Here is a 22,528-nt window from a genome sequence, read left to right on the forward strand (position 1 = left end):
TTTCCTGGAGGTCTGGCCGTGTCACAGCCTCTTGCGGACCATTTTTGCCCCACGGGCCTCATGTTTGACACCTCTGATTAATTATTACGTGGGTTGCTCAGGATGTCAGCCGCACTTATTGGTCCCTCATTCAGACTCTCAGAAGGGGTCAAAGGTTCTGGTCAAAGTTATTTCCAGATTTTTTAACCAGATGAAATAATCTTGATGTGTAAAACAGTCCAAAGTCTAAATCCGTCTCGTGTCCTGTTCGTCTCGTCTTCAGGTTCTTCAGTCATGTGGAACTGGACATCCTGAACGTTCTCCGTGTCGTTCGTCCTGCTGAATCCCTCCAGCCACCAACAGGAAGCCTGACCATTAAGCACCCTGAGCGTGAGACGCTCATGCTGCCTGTTCAGAATGAGCAGACTGTAACGATCCGTCTGTCCTTCTGTCTTTTCTTCTTTCCAAATCACAGCCGTTGATTCGCTGCTCTGTCGGAGAGTAAAAGGCTCTGAGTGACCGCTCTGCGTCTGAGTCGCTCTCTGAACACAGCCTGAGCAGATGAGCTGAAGGTATTTTTACTTCAAACTGCAGCGATTCAGAGACGGGGAGCAGCAGAGTCCTGGTCTCAGCTGCAGACCCGCTTCGGCCCGGAGTCTGCTGCAGCTTCTGGATTTAGGAGGAAGAGTTCAGCTGCTGATGAGAGACGGAGCAGCCTCCGGCGTTTGACAACATCTCCACAGCTGGAATGTGTGTGTCCATGCTCTGATCTGTCTGCGTCTCTGGTCTTGGACGTGGGGACGGGGTGTTTCCCTGCCGGTGGTGTAAACACACTGAAGAAGGTTCCGTCAGAGCTGAGAGCTCAGTGGGAGGAGTCAGAATCCTGGAGCCAGACGGCTTCCTGCGCGGGTCGGAAACGCTCCTCAGATCAGCTGATTGTCTTTAAAAGTCCCTCTGATGGACGTCAGCTGGGAGGGGACGGGAGGACGTCTCGGCGGCGGCTGGATGGGAGGACGTCTCGGCGGCGGCTGGACGGGAGGACGTCTCGGCGGCGGCTGGACAGGAGGACGTCTCGGCGGCGGCTGAACGGGAGGACATCTCGGCGGCGACTGGACGGCTGGTTGTTCAGGTGAAGCTCGTCTTCTGCTCGTCCGTCTCTTTCGGCTCAGTTCAGTGGAAAGTTTCCTGGATTCAGTTTGAACCCAGAATCCTGGCGAAGCCGACAAGCTGCAGTCCTGCAGCGGGAGGAGGAGCAGGCCGTCGCCATGGCGACAGACTGTCAACAACCAACAGAGAAACAACAGGAGCGAGACGACAGCTGCAAGAGGACAGCTACGTCCTGAAACCCTGCTCCTGGTCCAGGTCCTGGTCCTGGTTCTGGTTCTGGTCCAGGTCCTGGTCCTGCTCCTGGTCCAGGTCCTGGTCCTGGTCTTGTGCTCCACAGACGTAGCAAACCGTTTCCAGTGTTTCTGTGTAAACAGGTTTTGTTTTCTTGTTTTCAAGACGTTGCTGAAACACTGAAGTTTTCTGTAACGAAACTGACGTCGTTCTTCTCTCTGGGTTGTGGGTTTGAAACCCGCCAACGTCGTTCTTCTCTCTGGGTTGTGGGTTTGAAACCCGCCAACGTCGTTCTTCTCTCTGGGTTGTGGGTTTGAAACCCGCTGACATCGTTCTTCTCTCTGGGTTGTGGGTTTGAAACCCGCTGACATCGTTCTTCTCTCTGGGTTGTGGGTTTGAAACCCGCTGACGTCGTTCTTCTCTCTGGGTTGTGGGTTTGATACCCGCTGACGTCGTTCTTCTCTCTGGGTTGTGGGTTTGAAACCCGCTGACATCGTTCTTCTCTCTGGGTTGTGGGTTTGAAACCCGCTGACGTCGTTCTTCTCTCTGGGTTGTGGGTTTGAAACCTGGACTCTGTGGTTTTGCCTCGGAGCTGCAGCAGAACTCGCCGCTGACGGGTTGACGGCGGTTTGCTCGTTCCGGCTCGTCCCAGGTTTATTCAGTGAGCTGCAGTTGTGATGCCTTGCTCATTCATGCCTTGCACGCTGACATTTTCACTACGTGACTCACGGAGAAACCAGGGAGAAATTCCGGCGCCGCCGACGCCGCTCGGTAAAACGCCGTGAGAAAAGAGAATCGTCCGTCTGTTCGGGGCTCAATGAGAGAACTCAGGATTTACTGATGAGTCTTTGAATCTTTGAGGCTCTGAAATCCAAACAGTCAGAAACACTTCAGAAAGATTGGTCCAGAGTTCAGAGAGCAGCAGCCGTTATGACTGAGTCTCATCAGAGCGCCGTGATTCAGCCGGCAGAGAAGTGGAACGTTTCTGTTTCCCTTCATGATGGACGGTCTGGAAGCAGGAAGACAGAGTTCACCAGAAGACGTTTCCTGAATCACCAGGAAATGTCTGAGTGAACCCAGGTCGGCAGTTAGACCCAGACTTTGGTTCAAACTGACGGGAAATCAGACGTTCTTATCATAAAGTACCGGCCTGGAATCGAACCCTGCTCCCTACCTGGAAAACCACTGCTCCACCGCGCCTCCCTGGATGGATGCAGTTTTCAGAAAGTCGTGTTTCCAGAGGCTCTGAGCGCCGTCGTGGTGGAAACAGGACCACAGTCCGCCGTGTTGCTGGATCCAGGACGGACCGGTCGGTTCTGAGGCTCTGAGAATCTGATGGAGCTGCTGGATGTAAAGAAGCTGCTCAGTGGGAACGTCTCTGGAGGAGAAGAACCCTGACAGGAACCGGGGGAGATGAAGTCCTGACCAGGTTTCTGGTCTCAGTGGCAGAAGGCAGAATCCTGTCAGACTGAACACCGAGCAGAGCGGACCGGACGGGAAGACGGACAGAACGCCGTTTCCAGTCCGTCCTCCAGAGTCCTGCTGAAGGTCCTGATGGTTCTCAGTTCAATGAAGCTTCATCTGCTGATGTTGTGTTAGTTTCCAGAGCAGCAGGGTGTGAAGCTCCGTGTCTTCTTCTCTGCTTTATTTCTGGCAGAGTCACAAAGATACAGCGCCCCCGAAGGCCTGAGTATGAACTACTTTTTAAGTTGTTCTCATGATGTCCTGAGGATGCAGACACACTGAAGCCTGAAGTTCTTCCTGTTCCAGGAAAATTCAGACTCAAAGTTACTTCATTCAACCAAAAAGGTTTTTTTTTTTTATTTTATTTACCAGATGTGATCCTGGCATTTTCCAAAAGTTAATAAGATGAAGTACAAGAAGCATCTCTGTGGGAACAAAACCTCTGCTTTTATTCACATCTGATCAGAAAGTGTCCAGAATGATCCACAGCCTGATCTGGAAGAGAAAAGCCTCGATTAGTTCTGACAGCATCGAACTCTTCTAGAATCACTGAGCAGCTTGTTCCTCGTCTCCACTGGGAGTTTTCACCATTTCATCTTCAGCAGTGAGCTCCAACATTTATCCTCATAGCCTGTCCCTCTGAAGAGACGCCTGTCTCCAGGGGACACCTCACCTTGGACTTCAGGGTGTCCCTCATCAGACCTGTGCTCAAAATGCTCCTGTATTGTTTTGTGACTGTTAGATTAAGAAGGTCTGTTTTTCCAGGCAGATATTTTCCTTTTAGTTTTCTGAAAAGTAAAGAGGAGGTCTGGTCTGGTCTGGTCTGGTCTGGTCTGGTCTGGTCTGGTCTGGTCTGGTCTGGTCTGGTCTGGTCTGGTCTGGTCTGGTGATGGAGCGTCTGGTCTGGTCTGGTCTGGTCTGGTCTGGTCTGGTCTGGTCTGGTCTCACCCCTGATAGTAACTGATGAACAGAACTCACCAGGAGAGACGACAGGTTCTCCGGTTGTTCTCCGGTTGTTCCCCGGTGTCTCCGGCTGAAGGTGTCTCCCCGAGCCGAGGACGAGCGGCTGGACAGAGTCTCTGCCTGATGCAGCAGGTTGAAACGCTCCATAATGAGTGTTTGTTCTTCAGCAAGGCCGCTCTGCGACCTCCATCCAGGCGTTGCTCTGCAAACCTGGAGGTTTTTTTCCTTTTCCGCGTCGCTTTCCTCCTGATTCACGTCGTGTTTTTCAGAGGAAAACTCATCTTAATGCGGCCGTGTGACATTTAACGGGTTTATTGTGGAGACACGAAAAGCAGCCGTGTCAACTCTGTCAGTGAGCAGCAGGAGTCGGGAAGGCTTTCATTATTCCCACAGCGCGGTCTTGAAGGCAGCTGGCCTGGAACAGCAGAGCAGAGGCGTGGGCTGTTGGTCTCACTAATGTCTCATTTGACTTTGAAAGCAGCAGCGTTTTGGAAAATGTGCTCTTGAGCTGAAGCAGCGCGGCGTTAATGGAAGCTGCTGCTGGAGGCGCCGGGGATGCTGGGTAAAAAGCCATCAGTCTCCTGTGGGCGATACCTGCGACTTTACTCTGGATAATGGACTTAACGTGTTCTGCTGGTCTGAACTTTATCCCCCGTTCTGGATTCTTCCATCTCGAGACCTCCGGGGGATCCAGGGGGTCTGTAGACCAGCAGCTGGATCCAGGGGGTCTGTGGACCAGCAGCTGGATCCAGGGGGTCTGTAGACCAGCAGCTGGATCCAGGGGGTCTGTGGACCAGCAGCTGGATCCAGGGGGTCTGTGGACCAGCAGCTGGATCCAGGGGGTCTGTGGACCAGCAGCTGGATCCAGGGGGTCTGTAGACCAGCAGCTGGATCCAGGGGGTCTGTGGACCAGCAGCTGGATCCAGGGGGTCTGTGGACCAGCAGCTGGATCCAGGGGGTCTGTGGACCAGCAGCTGGATCCAGGGGGTCTGTAGACCAGCAGCTGGATCCAGGGGGTCTGTGGACCAGCAGCTGGATCCAGGGGGTCTGTAGACCAGCAGCTGGATCCAGGGGGTCTGCGGACCACCGTGGGGACCAGGGAGTGTGTGGAGACTCAGGACCCATCAGGATCATCGGGACGTGATAGAAATGACTTTCTGCTCTCGTCTCTTCAGATTCAGGCCTCGTTTACTCGGCAACGCTTTCAACAAAGTGTCGGTTTCCACGGTAACGGGAGAACCCGTGAAGCCGGTGTAGCTTTGCCGTCGGTGCTGCTGGTTGTGACCTGACCGTAGCAACAGTCACTCCGGGTGTTTTCTGCAGGTGAACGAGGCGCCGATGATTCCGCCGGTTTCTCAAAGCGCCGCCGTGAAGCTGGCGCTGCTCTGACGGCGGGAATCACGGAAAACGTCTCATCGGACGGCATGAAGGACGTCGGCCGAGACGTCTCACAGTCCAATCTCTCGGTTTGCTTCACACCCAGCGGGAAACATTTATTGAGTTTCCATCAGTGAACGTCAGTCGCTGCAGATCGCCGTCCTGCTGGCTCCAGACATGGAGTTTTCTTGTGAAATGTTCCGTCTTTGTAGTTTTAATGTTTTCATTCGTGTTTCCTGCCCGGAGCCCTTCTGGCATCCGTTCTTCAGGATCTTCTCTTTCAGCGTTTCTCTCTGAATTGAATGTTTTCCTGCGACGTTCTGAGTGAAGAGCAGCTTCGCTTCAGAGGATCCTGGATTTTTGGCGCGTTGCTCTCGTGTCACATGGTTTCAGTTTGTTTGTGAAACTCGTCCTGCAGACGGTCGATCAAGCATCACTTGCTGAAAGTCGCTTCAAAATCTGCCGCCACAGATTCGGCGTGTCGTTTGGAGCATTGTTCACGCCGCCGTTCCCAGCAGACGGTTCAATCCTGACCGTGAGACCACCGGCGCAGCGCCGGGCCGACCGCGGAGCGACCGGACGGTGTTAAAGTGAAACGGCGTCCGTGCGGCGAGGAAACGGTTGGATTTGTCCTCTGAAGGGATTCCTGCTGCAGTGCAGCTCCAACCAGCAGCTGACGGAGCTTCTGAACAGCAGCTCTTTGCTGCGCTGGAGAGAAATTGCAAATCAGCGGTTGGTGACTCTGTCATGTTTTCAGTGAGGAGGAGAGGCGGGGGGGGGGGGGGGGGGGGGTGTTATCTAACACCTGCAAATAGAAACTGTCACAGCTGGATAGGAAGGCAGGAGGCTGAGCAGAAGAAACGGAGGCTCTGGCGAGGAGGAGAGAGCGGCAGCCGTGACTCGCAAGGTGAGCCGACCCCGTGACCCCATGACCCCGAGGACCCGTGACCCCATGACCCCAAGGACCCGTGACCCCATGACCCCGAGGCCCCGTGACCTCGGAGTGATCTCGGCCTCAGCAGCTGGACGTCAGCGTTGATCCTCCAGAAGATCATAAATGGAGTCACTGCCATGGCCGCCGCCCCGCCCACCAGGCCCCGCCCCATCAGGCTCCGCCCACCAGGTCCAGCCCCGCTCAGCCTGTGATTTCGACGCCACAGATAGACACGGCTGCGCATCACCAGACGCTCCTCATCCTCTCAAGGGTTCTGGAGGTGGGAGAACCTTCAGGCGCCGTCGACTCATTCAGGGTTCCGCCGTTGGGAGTGTTTCCTCTCAAGGCCCAGCCCACGTTGAGCTCCTGGAGCCGTTCCGGGTCCCAGACGGTGATCCGTTACGGCGGAGAGCCCGGCTCATCAGAACAGCGGCTCGGTTCCACGCCGTCTCTCCAGACGTGGCGACTGACAGGAAAAGCCCGGCTGCCTCTGGCGAAGCTCCGGCGCCGTTCTGAGCAGCAGGGACTCCTCAGTGGAACGGGGGGTTCTCCCTCAGAGAGAAAAGCCGGTTCCGTCAGTGGGCGGAGCTTTTCAGGCCTTTGCTCAGACGGGTTCGGATCAGCGGGTTCAGAGTCTGCTTCTGGTTCTGCTTCCTCTCAGATCAGCTGGACGGCGAGAAGGAGGCAGGAAGCAAGGAGGACCGCCACCCCGCTGGAGCCTGGAGGTCCTGGAGGAACCGGACCCCTGGAACTGGTCAGTGGAGCCACACCCACCCCCAAACTCCTGAGAGGGACGTGAAGACCAGCAGGGTCTGACCGGATGAAGAACCAGGCTGGAACCAGAGGTTCTCCAGACCGTCTCAGCTGGAGTCTGAGGTCCTGGTGGAGGTCCTGGTGGAGGTCCTGGAGGAGGTCCTGGTGGAGGTCCTGATGGAGGTCCTGGTGGAGGTCCTGGTGGAGGTCTTGATAGTCATGGTGGAGGTCCTGGAGGAGGTCCTGGTGGAGGTCCTGGAGGAGGTCCTGGTGGAGGTCCTGGTGGAGGTCCTGGAGGAGGTCCTGGTGGAGGTCCTGATGGAGGTCCTGGTGGAGGTCCTGATGGAGGTCCTGGTGGAGGTCCTGGAGGAGGTCCTGGAGGAGGTCCTGGTGGAGGTCCTGGTGGAGGTCCTGGAGGAGGTCCTGGTGGAGGTCCTGGTGGAGGTCCTGGTGGAGGTCCTGATGGAGGTCCTGGTGGAGGTCCTGGTGGAGGTCCTGGTGGAGGTCTTGATAGTCATGGTGGAGGTCCTGGAGGAGGTCCTGGTGGAGGTCCTGGAGGAGGTCCTGGTGGAGGTCTTAATAGTCATGGTGGAGGTCCTGGAGGAGGTCCTGGAGGAGGTCCTGGAGGAGGTCCTGGTGGAGGTCCTGGTGTTCCGTGTGGAACCAGCTCAGATCACTGTGGAGTCTCTGGAGTCTGGTTCTTCCTCTGATGTTGAATCAAGCAGTTTGTTCTTGTCGGTTCCGTGTTCTACTGTTCTCCTGGTTTCCAGCTGACGACTGTTTGGTTCTGACTGAAACGAAGCAGCGTTCTGCGTCTGGTTCTCTGTCGGGGAGTTCAGGAGCCAGACCGTCCTTTGAAGTGCAGCCGGAAACATTTCGTCTGATGGTTCCGTCTGATGGTTCCGTCTGATGGTTCCGTTCCCTCCTGGTTCTGAGGTTCTCCCTCTCTGAGCTGGTTTCATGGAACCTGACATCAGCTGAAGCGGGGAACATGTTCCGTGAGGCGACGGCTCTCGCAGCCTTTTCAGGTTTGGAGAATTATTTTCATTTAATTCCTCTTTTCTTTCCCGGTGAATTCAAACCTGCTTCTCTCTGATCCCGTCCGACACGGACCGGATCTGGAGAACCGGATCTGGAGAACCGGATCTGGAGAACCGGATCTGGAGAACCGGAGCTGGACGTTCTCCGCTGTTTTCTGTTTTAATAGATTTCAGTCAATTCAGTCCAAACCTCCAGAGAACCAGAAGCTTCCTGCTGTTGTTTCCTGAGTGAAGGTGAAGAATTTCACCTGTGGTGTGAATAACAAGCCCTGCGGCATGCTGGGAGATCTGCTGAGGTGAAGTGGTGCAGGTTTAGTGAGCGGCTGAATCGGCGTCTCTGGAGGTGAGCTGTGGCCGGGGCGTCTTCCTCCCCCGGGGGGCCGCGGGTTGGTCAACACCCGTCAGTCACAGACAGAGAACACACTTCAGGACCAAACACACACACACACACACACACACACACACACACACACACACACACACACACACACACACACACACACACACACACCTCACTTCTCTGAGACGATCATCACACACAGGAGAGAGAGAGAGAGAGAGAGAGAGAGAGAGAGACAGAGAGACAGAGAGAGAGAGAGGCTGCCACTCAGCAGAGGAACAGACGTAATTGGTTAGCAAATCAACACAGCTGCTTCATCAGTCCATCAGTTCATCCGTTCATCAGTCCTGGCAGGTTTGTTGTGAGGAGTTTGTTTCTTCCTTCATGTAAACCTGGTCCCTGAGTGCAGTGGGCGCTCGGCAGGTTCTGCAGCTCTTCTCTTGGGTCACCTGTTCGACTGTGTGGGAATAAAGCTGACTTGACTTGACTTGACTCCAAGCTGCCGGTGGAAGCGTGTTCACGTGAAGCGATGGGTGTGCACGTGAAGCGGCGGGGATTGAGTGGTTGATGTGGAAACAGATCAGCGCCAGCAGAGATTGTATTTGTTGCATCATTTTGTACGAAGCGGCTGATGAAGGGAAGAAAAGCTTCTGTTGAATAAACGAATTGAAAATGTCGTCTGAAGAGAAATGAGGGATTTATCAGCTCTGATTACATCTGGAGGAAACCTAACAAGCCTCTGACTCTCTCTGCTGCCTCGTCTCTGCTTTTCTGTCCCACGGAGAGAAAAATCAACCAGCCTACTTTTTAGAAAGGCCTTTAAAACAAACACAGAGATATTGTTCCAACAGCGTCACATGGAGCAGGACGCCTCCTTCCCGTGTCTCAGTTTACTCTCCACTGCAACGCAACGCTGCAGCGCAATGCTGCAACACAACACCTCCACGCAACGCTGCAACGCAACGCTGCAACGCAATGCTGCAACGCTGCCACGCAACGCTGCCACGCAACGCTGCCACGCAACGCTGGAGCGCAACGCTGCCATGCACACCTCCACGCAACGCTGCCACGCAACGCTGCAACGCAACGCTGCCACGCAACGCTGCAACGCAACGCTGCAATGCAACGCTGCAACGCAACACTGCAACGCTGCAACGCTGCAACGCAACACTGCAACGCTGCAACGCTGCAACGCTGCAACGCAACGCTGCCACGCATCGCTGCAACGCAACGCTGCAACACAACACTGCAACACTGCAACGCTGCAACGCAACGCTGCCACGCAATGCTGCCACGCAATGCTGCCACGCAACGCTGCAACACTGCAACGCTGCAACGCAATGCTGCAACGCAACACTGCAACACTGCAACGCTGCAACGCAATGCTGCAACGCTGCCGCGCAACACTGCAACGCTGCCACGCAACGCTGCAACGCAACGCTGCCGCGCAACACTGCAACGCTGCCACGCAACGCTGCAACGCTGCCACGCAACGCTGCAACGCAACGCTGCCACGCAACGCTGCAACGCTGCAACGCAACGCTGCCACGCAATGCTGCAACGCTGCCACGCAACACTGCAACGCTGCCACGCAACGCTGCAACGCAACGCTGCCACGCAACGCTGCAACGCTGCCGCGCAACACTGCAACGCTGCAACGCAACGCTGCCGCGCAACACTGCAACGCTGCCACGCAACGCTGCAACGCTGCCACGCAACGCTGCAACGCTGCAACGCAACGCTGCCACGCAATGCTGCAACGCTGCCACGCAACACTGCAACGCTGCCACGCAACGCTGCAACGCAACGCTGCAACGCTGCCGCGCAACACTGCAACGCTGCCACGCAATGCTGCAACGCTGCAACGCTGCCACGCAACACTGCAACGCTGCCACGCAACACTGCAACGCTGCCACGCAACGCTGCAACGCAACGCTGCCACGCAACGCTGCCACGCAACGCTGCAACGCTGCCGCGCAACACTGCAACGCTGCCGCGCAACACTGCAATGCTGCCACGCAATGCTGCAACGCTGCAACGCTGCAGCGCAACACTGCAATGCTGCAACGCAACGCTGCAACGCAACACCTCCACGCAACGCTGCCACGCAACGCTACAACGCTACAACGCTGCCACGCAACGCTACAACGCAACGCTGCCACGCAACGCTGCCACGCAATGCTGCAACGCAACGCTGCAACGCAACGCTGCAATGCAACGCTGCAATGCTGCAATGCAACGCCTCTACGCAATGCTGCCACGTTGCTTCAGTCTAGCTGATAATCAATATTCACCCCATTTTAACGTTTTCCACATTTAGATCTTCATCTGTTCCTTGTCAGTTGTTAATCGGTTCTTTAAAACCCGATCGATAGAGTTTCAGCTAAAATTACAGCGTAAATCAGGGATGGGCAACTTAAATGATGGAGAGGGCCACATTTTTCGTGATGCCCCCGGTGGCGGGCCATGCTCCCGGGATATTGTCGACAGGGAGGGTGTCGGCAGCGTGCCTCTCTCTTCCGCACCGGTGGACGCCGGAATCGCGGAGGGCGTGCCATCTGGTGGCCAAAGTATGTCATTGCAACTGAATGTGTGCAGCAAAAGACACATTTTTTTCTTTTTAAAAAATGATCTGCATGTTGATCTGCATCCTCGCCTTTCAGCCGGCGTGAGGCTGATCGGCTGCAGCTCAGCAGCTGAAGCTTCAGTCGCTGCTTGTAGTTGTTGGAGGATTTATCCTCAGAAGTGATTTCAATATTAAAATGTCGTGTTCCGTACCGTCACTGACCACTAGGTGTCCCTGTAGGACGACAGAAAGCCTCTGCAGCAGTGGCGTAGCTGGGATGTATTCCACATGGGTTTTCATATATGTCAAAGGGGCCCGCATGTTTGGCACGCCGCATTGCACACAACAGTAGAGGACGGAAAAAAAGCCAAAGAAGTGCAGTAAATAATAATAATAATTGCACACGTTCTATTCACAAGGAATCTTGGTCTTTTGAGTACGGGAACTACTTGTGATACAGCTTAACTGCTACTAAGTACATAAAATTTGCGGAAACGATCATTCAGTTCTTCTCTTTTACTGAAAAAACGGTGCATCGCATCATTGAATATATTACCACGTAACACCGGCTTTTTCTCACAACATGCAGAGAGCCTGCACTTCAGGGGCCCTTCTTCTTCGTGGTGTCTGTGTAAAATAAGGTTGAACATACAAACTGCACACCCAGTGGCATGAAGTGAAATGCACTCATGGCGCGGTCTGTGCGCCGTGGTTTGAATGGGGATATCCCCATTGATTACTCGTCATGTTAACAGGAGTAACTCTCTGTTTAAGCATGTAAACAGGTTATTCCAAATGTTTCAGAAACTGTAATATTGACCTTAATCCGAATATTGACTGCATGTAATGCATCACGTTGATGCAAGCCGGGCAGTAGTGGGGCCCCATTAGGTAGGTTCCTGTCGTGTCATTGTAAATTATCCGGGGGATTTCAAGTTGTGTCGCTGATATCCGCCGTCTGCCGGGGCCCTCCTACCAGCAACTAACCGGTGAGTACTCGTATTTAAACAAACAAAAATCCTCGGCAGTGGATTTCACCACCAGAGGGCCCGAGGGTTTTCATAACCCACCAACCCCACGAAAATTACACCTCTGCTCTGCAGGAAAACCTCCAGATGGACAGAGAGAGAAACGAAGAGGAGAGTCTGGATTTAAAGGAGAGAACAGGAAGAGTTCAGAGTGAGAGAGAAACCTCATCTTCCCTCAGACGAGCTGAGAATCCTGGAATACGGTCAAACTACGGTAAAATATGAGAATATTCCAGTTTTTGTTTCCAGCTGCTGGTCGTCTTGTTTGAACAAACTGAATCGTCAGCGAGTGAAAGAAGCGAGTCCTCCGGAGGTTTGAGCTTCAGCCTCACTGAGATGAAACAAAGAGTCGCTGTTTGTGAACGTAGCTGAATCTCTGCTGGATTCTGATTGGATGGTTTTTCCATTGGCGCCACGTTGAAGATCTAACAGAGGAGCTGATCTGTGGAACCTGGAGGACGACCTCCCTCTCTGACTGAAGGTGTTTCCTTCCTCCGCTCGGCTTCGTGTCCCTGCTGGGACGACTGCCGGCGGCCTCAGGAGGCGTTTCAGACCCAGACGGAAGCTTCCTGGAGCCCGCCTCCTCCAGGTCTCTTCTCTCCACCTGCTTCCTGGTCTGGAGCTCAGACTCCTCTCCGGCCGACTCCTCTGTCTGCTGGACTGACAGACGTTGTGGACGGACGGGTTGAAGGAGCAGCTGGAGCGGAGAGACGGAGGTGAAGAAACGCCCGGAGGCCGCCGGTCCGGCTTCCTCTGCCTCATCAGAGCCTTCGTCACGTTCAGCCCCAGAACGCCAGCGGCTTCTCCGCCATGCTACGCTAGGCACGCTAACGGCTGGATCCGGCGCTGAGTGGAGACAGACGGTGATGAATCACAGTCGGCTCACAGGCCTCCGTCTTAATCCACCGTCTGGGAAAAGAATCAAGAGAAACCAGAGAAAAGAGCAACAAGCGGTGCTGAAGTCATGTGAAGCTGACTGAAGCTTCACAGCTGAAGCGTGGCTCGATGCTCGGTGGAATTTACTGGAGTAAAGATATGATTCCTCTGAAAAGGTGAGAAAGCTGCTCAGGTAGTCGCCTCTAGTGAGCCTCCCTGAAGAAGGAAGGAGGATCTGTGTGTGTGTGTGTGTGTGTGTGTGTGTGTGTGTGTGTGTGTGTGTGTGTGTGTGTGTGTACATACATTTGTTGGTAACTTTAATCACTGCACAGAAGAATCATGTTATTTTCATCCTGCTGAGTCAAAAATTAATCAGAAGAGGAAGAAAGTAGAGCGGAGGATCAGACGAGAGTTTAGTTACCAAGAATCAGCTGATCTGACAGACAGCGTCTGAAACATCTGAAACACTGAAACACTGAAACATCTGAAACACTGGAGCGTCTGAAACACTGGAGTGCCTGAAACACAAACATCTGAAACACTGGAGCGTCTGAAACACAAACATCTGAAACACTGGAGCGTCTGAAACACAAACATCTGAAACACTGGAGCGTCTGAAACACTGAAACATCTGAAACACTGGAGCGTCTGAAACACTGGAGCGTCTGAAACACTGGAGTGCCTGAAACACTGGAGCGCCTGAAACACCGAAACATCTGAAACACTGAAACATCTGAAACACTGGAGCGTCTGAAACATCTGAAACATCTGAAACACTGAAACATCTGAAACACTGGAGCGTCTGAAACACTGGAGCGTCTGAAACACTGGAGTGCCTGAAACACAAACATCTGAAACACTGGAGCGTCTGAAACATCTGAAACACTGGAGCGTCTGAAACACTGGAGTGCCTGAAACACAAACATCTGAAACACTGGAGCGTCTGAAACACAAACATCTGAAACACTGGAGCGTCTGAAACACTGAAACATCTGAAACACTGAAACATCTGAAACACTGGAGCGTCTGAAACATCTGAAACATCTGAAACACTGGAGCGTCTGAAACATCTGAAACATCTGAAACACTGGAGCGTCTGAAACACTGGAGCGTCTGAAACACTGGAGCGCCTGAAACACTGCAGCGTCTGAAACATCTGAAACATCTGAAACACTGGAGTGTCTGAAACACTGAAACACTGGAGCGTCTGAAACACTGGAGCGTCTGAAACACTGAAGCGTCTGAAACACTGGAGTGTCTGAAACACTGGAGTGCCTGAAACACTGGAGCGCCTGAAACACCGAAACATCTGAAACACTGAAACATCTGAAACACTGGAGCGTCTGAAACATCTGAAACATCTGAAACATCTGAAACACTGGAGCGTCTGAAACACTGGAGCGTCTGAAACACTGGAGTGCCTGAAACACAAACATCTGAAACACTGGAGCGTCTGAAACACTGGAGCGTCTGAAACACTGAAACATCTGAAACACTGGAGCGTCTGAAACACTGGAGCGTCTGAAACATCTGAAACATCTGAAACACTGGAGCGTCTGAAACACTGAAACATCTGAAACACTGGAGCGCCTGAAACACCGGAGCGTCTGAAACACTGAAACATCTGAAACACTGAAACATCTGAAACACTGGAGCGTCTGAAACACTGAAACATCTGAAACACTGGAGCGTCTGAAACACTGAAACATCTGAAACACTGGAGCGTCTGAAACACTGAAACATCTGAAACACTGAAACATCTGAAACACTGGAGCGTCTGAAACACTGAAACATCTGAAACACTGGAGCATCTGAAACACTGAAACATCTGAAACACTGGAGTGCCTCGCTCAGCAGAAACAGCAGCGAGTCGGCAGAAGTTTCATCTTTTCAGCGCGAGCTGGGCTCATGACTCCGCCCCCGCTGCCGCCACAACTTCTGAAGGAAAGCAGCTTCAGCAGGGCGGGAATCGAACCTCATGCCTTCGTTCGGGGCAATGGCGGCGTCTCCTGCAGGTCGCTGTTTCACAGGCGCTGAACTTCCAGAACCTTCCTGGAAAAACTCCACAAAAAAACACTCCGTCTGGCACAGCATCTGAATCAGCTCGCCCTTGAGCAAGGCAGTTCACCTCCCAGCTGCTGCTGTGGAGCCGCTCAGTGAGGAAGAGCTGGAGGAGAGCCAGGAACACACACACACACACACACACACACACACACACACAGGTTTGTTTTTCTATCCTTGTGAGGACACTCATTGACATAATGCATTTCCTAGCCCCTAACCCTGACCCTTACCCTGACCCTAACCCAGACCACCACACAGCCGAACCCTCAAGAAATGTTTTTGAACTTTTACTTTTTTCAGTAACAACAACATGGTCAAGAAAACACTGTTTCCCTCATTAGGACCGGAAAAAGGTCCCACAAGGCACATCGTAATCCCATTACTCCCAGTAATCACAGTACTCCCTGTACTCACAGTACTCCCTGTACTCACAGGGTTAAGGCACTAGGGTTAAGAAATACTGATCTAGATCATCTGGACCATCTTATCCACCTGGACCACGTGGACCACCTAGACCACCTGGACCGGGGCACGTAGCAAACGTTCTGGCTGGTAGTCGAACCAGCATCCCGTCACAAAGCCGCCGGAGCTGCTGGGTCTGGTCCTGCAGACTGACGCTGGACTGAAGCGGTCCCTGTCCTCCTCTCTACATGTCCATCAGTGTCTCTGCTCCAGTTTGGGTTCTGCTGGTTTTGTGGAACATGTTTCAGATGAGGTGGAGCTTCAGGCTGAAGCAGGTCTCTGTAGCAGCCTCTGGGCCTGTTCAGTCCTGTTCAGTCCTGGTCCTTCCTGGTCTCTGGATCCCAGAGTTCTCGGCCCTCTCTGCGTCAGAAGAAGAAGCGAAGCAGCAGAAGGAAGTTTGTTGAGTTTCAGGTTGAGCAGCTTCTTTAAAGCTGAGTTCAGTCCTTCCCTCAGTTTCCAGGAGCATCAGACCTTCATTTCTTTTTCAAAGGTTTGGATGAAAGAGTTTGGAAGATGCTGCAGAAGAAGCTCCCGACAGAGACGCTGCTCAGAAATGACTCCAGCTCTGACCAGCAGAAATGCTCTCAGCACCGCTGTCAGTCAGAAGGATCTGAATACTGGCTGGAAATCCAGTTACTCTGAGTGTGGTGGCAGGAGAGGGAATTCTGGGAGCGACTGGAAGGTTTGGAGACGTGGTGTTTCAGTTTGGGGTGATTCAGAGACTTCAGAGTCATGATGAGGGAATCTGGTCTCAGCTGCAGTACCGCCTTCATCCACCAGGTGGTGCATCCAGGCATGTTGAAAGGGTTGAAGCTGGGTAAAGCATGTGGACGGTGGAGAGAGTTTGAACCCCGCCCACTCTCCTGCCACAACCAAGAGCCAAAACTTTAAAACCGGCAGGAGACAGACTCTAGTCTGCCGCCCAGTGGACAACAGGGGAACAGCGCTAAACTGTCTGTTTACACGATGACGGCGCTGCAAACCACTGAAAACACAACTTTTCAAAACATTTTCCATGGTGGAGCTCACTTCTGACTCCGTCTCCACGGAAACAGAGGAAAACACAGCTTTTCTGAAACTCTGCTTCTGCTCCTGGTCCTGATACTGGTCCTGGTTCTCCTGGATTTGGTAGTTTTAGAGTTGACAGTCACAGTAACAGCAGTCCTACTTGGTGTTCTTTCTGTCCAGATGAATGTGTGTGTTCTCCATTATGAATGTTCTAGTGTAGGGTTCTCTGTGGTTTCATGACAGAACAGCGCCACCTCTGGGACCAACATGAAAAACGTGTTGGTTTGTTTTCCAAACAGCAGAGATGTATTTTCACCAGGCTGAGGCAGGAAGGTGTTTTCAGTAGAGATGCTGCAGCTGAAAGACATACTGGTGGATCCTTAGAACCAGTCAGCATTGTCTGGTTCCAAATCGTATTGGGCAGTCATAATGCCAATCAATGTGGGAATGCGTTTGCGTGATGACATATCATGTCGAGTCGCCGCGTCTGTGCGCGCTCAGCTGCGCATGTTCAGAGCATTGTTTAGGAAGTGACATGCAGCATTCCTCATGCCTCATTCAGAAGCGGCTTGCTCCTCCTGCGAACACCTCCGAAGATGGCTAGCCACAAAAAAAGACTTCCACAGCAGTGAATCGCTGCCATTTTAAGCGCTGTCCTTGGTGCTGAAGATGCTCGGGAACATGCCATTTGATTTTTTGGAAGTATTGCCTGTGAAAAAAATCCGGTATTCTCTTCTGCTTCTGTCTGCTGTCGTTGTTTACAGTCAACACTAATGTAAGGTGCCACAGCTTGCATCCGCCACCAGGGGGGGCTGCAGCCCTGGCAGCACCCCCCCTTCCCGTTAGTGCTCAGGCTGGTTCTTGAAGCAGGTTTTTATTCTTCATCTTGTTTTCATCTTTATTGAAGGAGCAGCGAAAAGAGGAAGGATGTGAAATGTCCGTCATTCCTCTGGTGGCCACCGGGTGGCAGCATGGAGTCTCGTCACTCAGTTCTTCAGAATTCTGCTGTTCTGTCTTTTGGTCCAGATTTGGGTTCAGGAGGTCAAAGGTGAGAATCTGCACCTGGACCACAGCGTCTGATTGATGAAAGATTCAGGTTCTCTGACTCAATACGCCGCCGTGTGGTGAAAACCTGAAGTGCAGGACGATCCCGACAGGCGTCACTGTTTCATTCTCACCGGTCAGAATCTCAGAGTGGAGCGGATTCATTTTAATAAAGAAAACCATCTGAGTTCTTCCCAGCAGGAGAACCACCGGGTCTGGAGCTGATCTGGAACGCTCAGGGAGAACATGGAAACCACTACTACTCACAACCATGTAGCCAAACCCAGTATCCACTATGGATGAGTGTCACGTGATTCTCCTCCAGCTGGTTCTGGTTCTGGTTCTGCTGGGAGAGCAGAACACGGCAGGGAGTCCGCTGTGTGTCTGGCTCAAGGGTTCGAACAGTGGACCTTTTATTCTGGGTGAGAGGACATTTCATCAGTGGGAAATCAAATAAAAGCAGCAGATCGATGATCGAACATCGAGATAATTTGTGTTTGTAAAATAAAGGATCCGTTATTTCTGTTTCCACTGATCAGCCTCTAATCAATCATCCTCCGAGTGGAGAGGACACTTTCTCTTTTTCAACTAGCTACTTTCAGAGAAGTACCCCCCCCCCGCGCGCACACACACACACACACACACACACACACACACACACACACACACACACACACACACACACACACACACACACACACACACACACACACTCTGCACCATTTTAGCAGGTTAGTTGTTTCTTCTCATGTCGGGATCAAATATCAGAGGATCGATTTAACTTGTTCTATTTCAACTTGGGAGGAGATTGGATTTTTTTTTCACGCAGTTGGGCAGCGCGTGCGGGTCCGGCCCGCCCGGGACCGGGACCGAACCGGGAGCATCTCGGGGGCTCAGTGACTCGCAGGTCGGAGTGCGCAAAGCCGCGCGCGTCGATTCCTCCGCAGCTTTCCTGACGGCGCGCAGCGCGCAGGTGGAGGCGCAGAGGAGGGACGGAGGAGGCGGAGGCGGAGGCGGCGGACGGGGACGCTCAGCGCGCGCACGGCTCGGTCCAGCTGAAGCAGCGGGCTGATCGGCGGGATCAGGATCCGGTGCGTCGGAGCCGTTTTTCCTCTCCGTGGCAAAACTTTGAGAGAGAAAATGACGCCGCGCGCCGTTCCCGCTCCTTCACGCAGCGCTGCGGGTTCCGCCGCCACTGGACAGTCTGCACGTGACGAATAGCTGCGAGTCTGCGAGCCTCGTTCCGGTGCCGGTGTGAAGAAAAAGCCTGTTTATTCCCGCGCGTCACGCGGCGGATCGCATCGGCGTGGATTCTTGTCGCGCTCCATCATGGACTTCCTGGGATTGTACTTTCTGCAGCTCGCGCTCCTCGGTGAGTACATCAAACGCACCGCAACTTGCCGCCAATCCCGCCGCTTCACGCTCGTTTCCCGGGTTTCCCGCTGCTTCCTGCTGCTGCGGGACGAACCCGGTGTGTTACCGGCTGCACGAGAGCTTCACGGCTGATTTTCACCTGATGAAAGTGCAGATGTGATGAGAGATGGAGCAGCGCGAGGCAGGCTGGGCAGCTTTAGCCCCTAATGCCCCCCGACCCCCCTCTAATGCCCCCCAACCCCCTCTAATGCCCCCCATTACCCCCTGTTCCCCCCCCCCCCCCGTTTCACTTCTGCTGCTGTTCCACTGCGAATAACACCAAAAACACGAGTGTGTGTGTCAAACTGTTGTGTTGGGCGCGCGTCAGTCTGTACGGGGAGGTGTGAGCGTGCACGTGGCTGCACGGGAGATGCGCGCGCTTTTGCACCTGCCTTTGCAGGTGAGTCGTGCGTCCGTGCTTGCTTGTGTATTTCTGTTTGTGTGTGCGTGCACGTGTAGAGCGAAGTGTGAGTGAGTGAGGGCTGGCTGGTTGCGTAAAACGAACCGATGAAAACACACACGCACACGCACACACGCACGCACCAGGTGGCAGAGTCATTCCACTGAGTGTGTGTTCTGCTGTCAGATTCCTATAAAGCTCCAACTCTTCTCATCTCGCTGCTCTTCTCTGCTAAAAGCCCTCGTGCACGGCGCGTGCACGGCTGAGAGCAGACGTGCAGATGGAGGATTTATGGCTCCTCGTCTCAGACTCTCCAGGAGCCTGACAGCAGCTTTGCATGCTGGGAGTGCAAAGAAAATTCTGGGGCTCCTGGTGAACATGTTCCGCCACTCGGAACTCTGAAGCACACACACACACACACACACACACACACACACACACACACACACACACACTCGGATTACCTCCCGCCGAGGAGGCAGAGCTGATATGTTCCCTGCTCGCCCCTCGCTCTCCACAGCGGTGTGCGGCGTGCTGTCACTCACCACAGAGCATTGTGGGTAAGTGGAGGCAGGAAGTGGGGGGGGGGTCTTCTCACACATCCTCACCTTGTCAAACAGACGTCAGGACAGCTGAGCGTCTCAGCCGAGGCCTCTGATCCGTCCGTCAGCTGCACGGGGGGCTGAGCGGCGAGGGGAGGGGGCGGATGCAGTAATCCCCAGGGTGGGGGGGTCCCTGGGGGGGGGGGGGTCCCTGAGGGTGGGGGTCCCTCAGGGGGAGCAGCAGGATCTGCCAGGTTGTCCTTCAGGTCGCTCAGCGCTCCTCGTCTTCACACTGCTTTACTATTTGTTTGCGTTTAAACAGTGAACCTGCCGGGCCACTAGGGGGAGCTGTGGTTAGTTTCATGCTGCAGAGAACAGAACACTATAAACATGAACAATGAGAGAACACGGACGAACGTTATCGTTTACAGGGTGTTGCTCAGGGGGGCGGGGCTTCATCAGAGGAGACTGCAGAGCTCCGCCTCCTCCTGCCTCCAGGAGAACTTCCTGTTCGGTGGAGACGAGGACTCCAGTCTGGTCGTCACGGTGAATCCATGATTCTGGATTAGTTCATCCTGAACCCCCCGGTTCTGCACTGGAGACAGTTCCCCCCCCCGGCGGTGGCCCCGATGGCTGCTGGTGGCGTTCGGAGCCGCGGTTCGGTCCAGATGTGTGGAGTGGACGGACGCAGCCTTCTGTCTTCCGTTAACTGGTGGGGTTAAACGGGGGGGGGGGGGGGGGGGGGGGGGGGGTCTGGTAGCATCTGTTTACCTGCGGTTTAGAGGACGCTGTTTCCGGCGAGGCTCCGGTGATTTCCTGCCCGCAGCGCCGTCGACATTCTGCCATCATGACTGTAATCAGCCTCCAGGTTTCTCCTCATCTTATTCTTCCCAAAGTGAAATGAAGCAAACGACCGTCTCGCCTTCTGCAGCCTGCTGTAGATCCGCCGCTGTTCTACATGTGGCGCACGCCGTTATGTGCACGGCGGTAATTGGTCGGCCAACATAATGACCATAAACTCAAACGGCTGCATGTGAGCGGCGGATTTCTCCCAGGGTGAGTCGGGCCAATTTGACCACATGTTGAACGGAAAGAACCTTTAGAGGCAAAGCCGGGGGGGGGGGGCGCCATGATGCTCCGCTGCTTTTACAGTGACTCAGGAAGCACCGGCTCTCATGTCAGCTTCAGACTCTTTGGACGAAACCAGGGACGTCCTGATGACAGCATGTTCAGAGAGACGATACGTTGATCGGTCACTGAGGAAACTTTCCTTCAACGATCTGTCTCCATCAGGAAACGTCTCGTCGAGTCAGATCTGCTCTTCAGCAGGAGCTGGTCAGCATGAAGCTCTCTAGTGAAAACGCTCTGCTCATTTATCGTCTTTATTTCGAGTCCTGACGCATCATGTTTAGCATGTAGCATGTTAGCATCGCTGGTGTGTCGACCTGAAGCTCTGCTCAGAGCAGGTGAACTGCTGACCTCTGCTGCTCCACATGTTCTGATGGTGGAGCTGCCGGTTGAGCTGCCAGTTGAGCTGCCGGTCGGTTGAGTTGCCGGTTGAGCTGCCGGTTGAGTTACCGGTTGAGTTGCCGGTTGAGCTGCCGGTTGAGCTGCCGGTCGGTTGAGTTGCCGGTTGAGCTGCCGGTTGAGCTGCCGGTTGAGCTGCCGGTTGAGCTGCCGGTTGAGTTGCCGGTTGAGCTGCCGGTTGAGCTGCCGGTCGGTTGAGTTGCCGGTTGAGCTGCCGGTTGAGCTGCCGGTTGAGTTGCCGGTTGAGCTGCCGGTTGAGCTGCCGGTTGAGCTGCCGGTTGAGTTGCCGGTTGAGTTGCCGGTTGAGCTGCCGGTTGAGCTGCCGGTTGAGCTGCCGGTTGAGCTGCCGGTTGAGTTGCCGGTTGAGCTGCCGGTTGAGCTGCCGGTTGAGCTGCCGGTATTGTGCCAACTGTCCTTCTCCTCTGGATGTTCCATCAGATCTTTTCCGTCTGTCCTCTGGTTCATGTTAAAGCGTCTCTGAGCCGTGGACGGAGCTCCTCCTCTCTCATCTGCCTGCTGCTGACGGAGCTGACGGAGGAGGTCGGGTAAAACTGGTCAGGTTGAGTTCTTCATGCAGTCTGGGACCTGATCCTGATCCTGATGTGGATCTCGGTGCTGGATCCAGCCGTCGCCTGCTGATTGTGCAGTGGAGCTTTTCAAGGCTCCGATTGGAACCAAACGGCCGTTAAGAGTTCTGGTTCTGCCGACTGCGGAGCAAAGTTACCCAGAAGTCATTAGTGTGGAGCCTGAGAGGAAACCAGCGCTGATTAGCGTCCCTCACCCGCTAATTATTTACTGATTAACGCTCCAGTCCAGTGGACGGATGTTTCAAGTCGTCCCGGCAGGCTGAGCGTTTGGCCGCCGGCGGTGGATCTGCTGCTCAGGAGACGAGAGACGCTGCAGGGCGTCTCCACGGCAACCGTCCCTGCTGGAGCGTCTCCTGACCTCCTCACCCTCAGTCCTTCCACCGAGAGGAGGAGGAGGAGGAGGAGGAGCAGCGCCCCCTGGGGGTGGGGTGTGAATGAAGCTTCCCGTCGTTTCTGGATCATGTTCTGATTGGTTCTGGATCAACAGAGAAACGTGGCCTTTTATTTTACGTCACATGATGAAGATAACTGGAGCTTCAGAGTTGGAGGCGATCTGACGGCTTTTCTCCGGACTTCTTCTTGTTCTTGGAGAAACTTTGTCGTGTTGGAATTCCGGGTTTCCATGGAGACGAACGGCTGGAGCAGCTGGTCAGACGGATCGCCACGCGATCGGCTGAGCTCTGTTCGACCAATCACACCTTCTGGAATAACCGGAGCGGGATTCCACCTTGCTCCTGGGCACGCGGGAAATCTTAGCTACTGAGAGCTTTTTCAGCTTATTAGAGCAAAATGAATCGTTCATGATGCTGGAAACTGTTTGTTA

The sequence above is a fragment of the Salarias fasciatus genome, chromosome 19 (genome assembly GCF_902148845.1).
Source record: "Salarias fasciatus chromosome 19, fSalaFa1.1, whole genome shotgun sequence".
Taxonomy (NCBI): Eukaryota; Metazoa; Chordata; class Actinopteri; order Blenniiformes; family Blenniidae; genus Salarias; species Salarias fasciatus.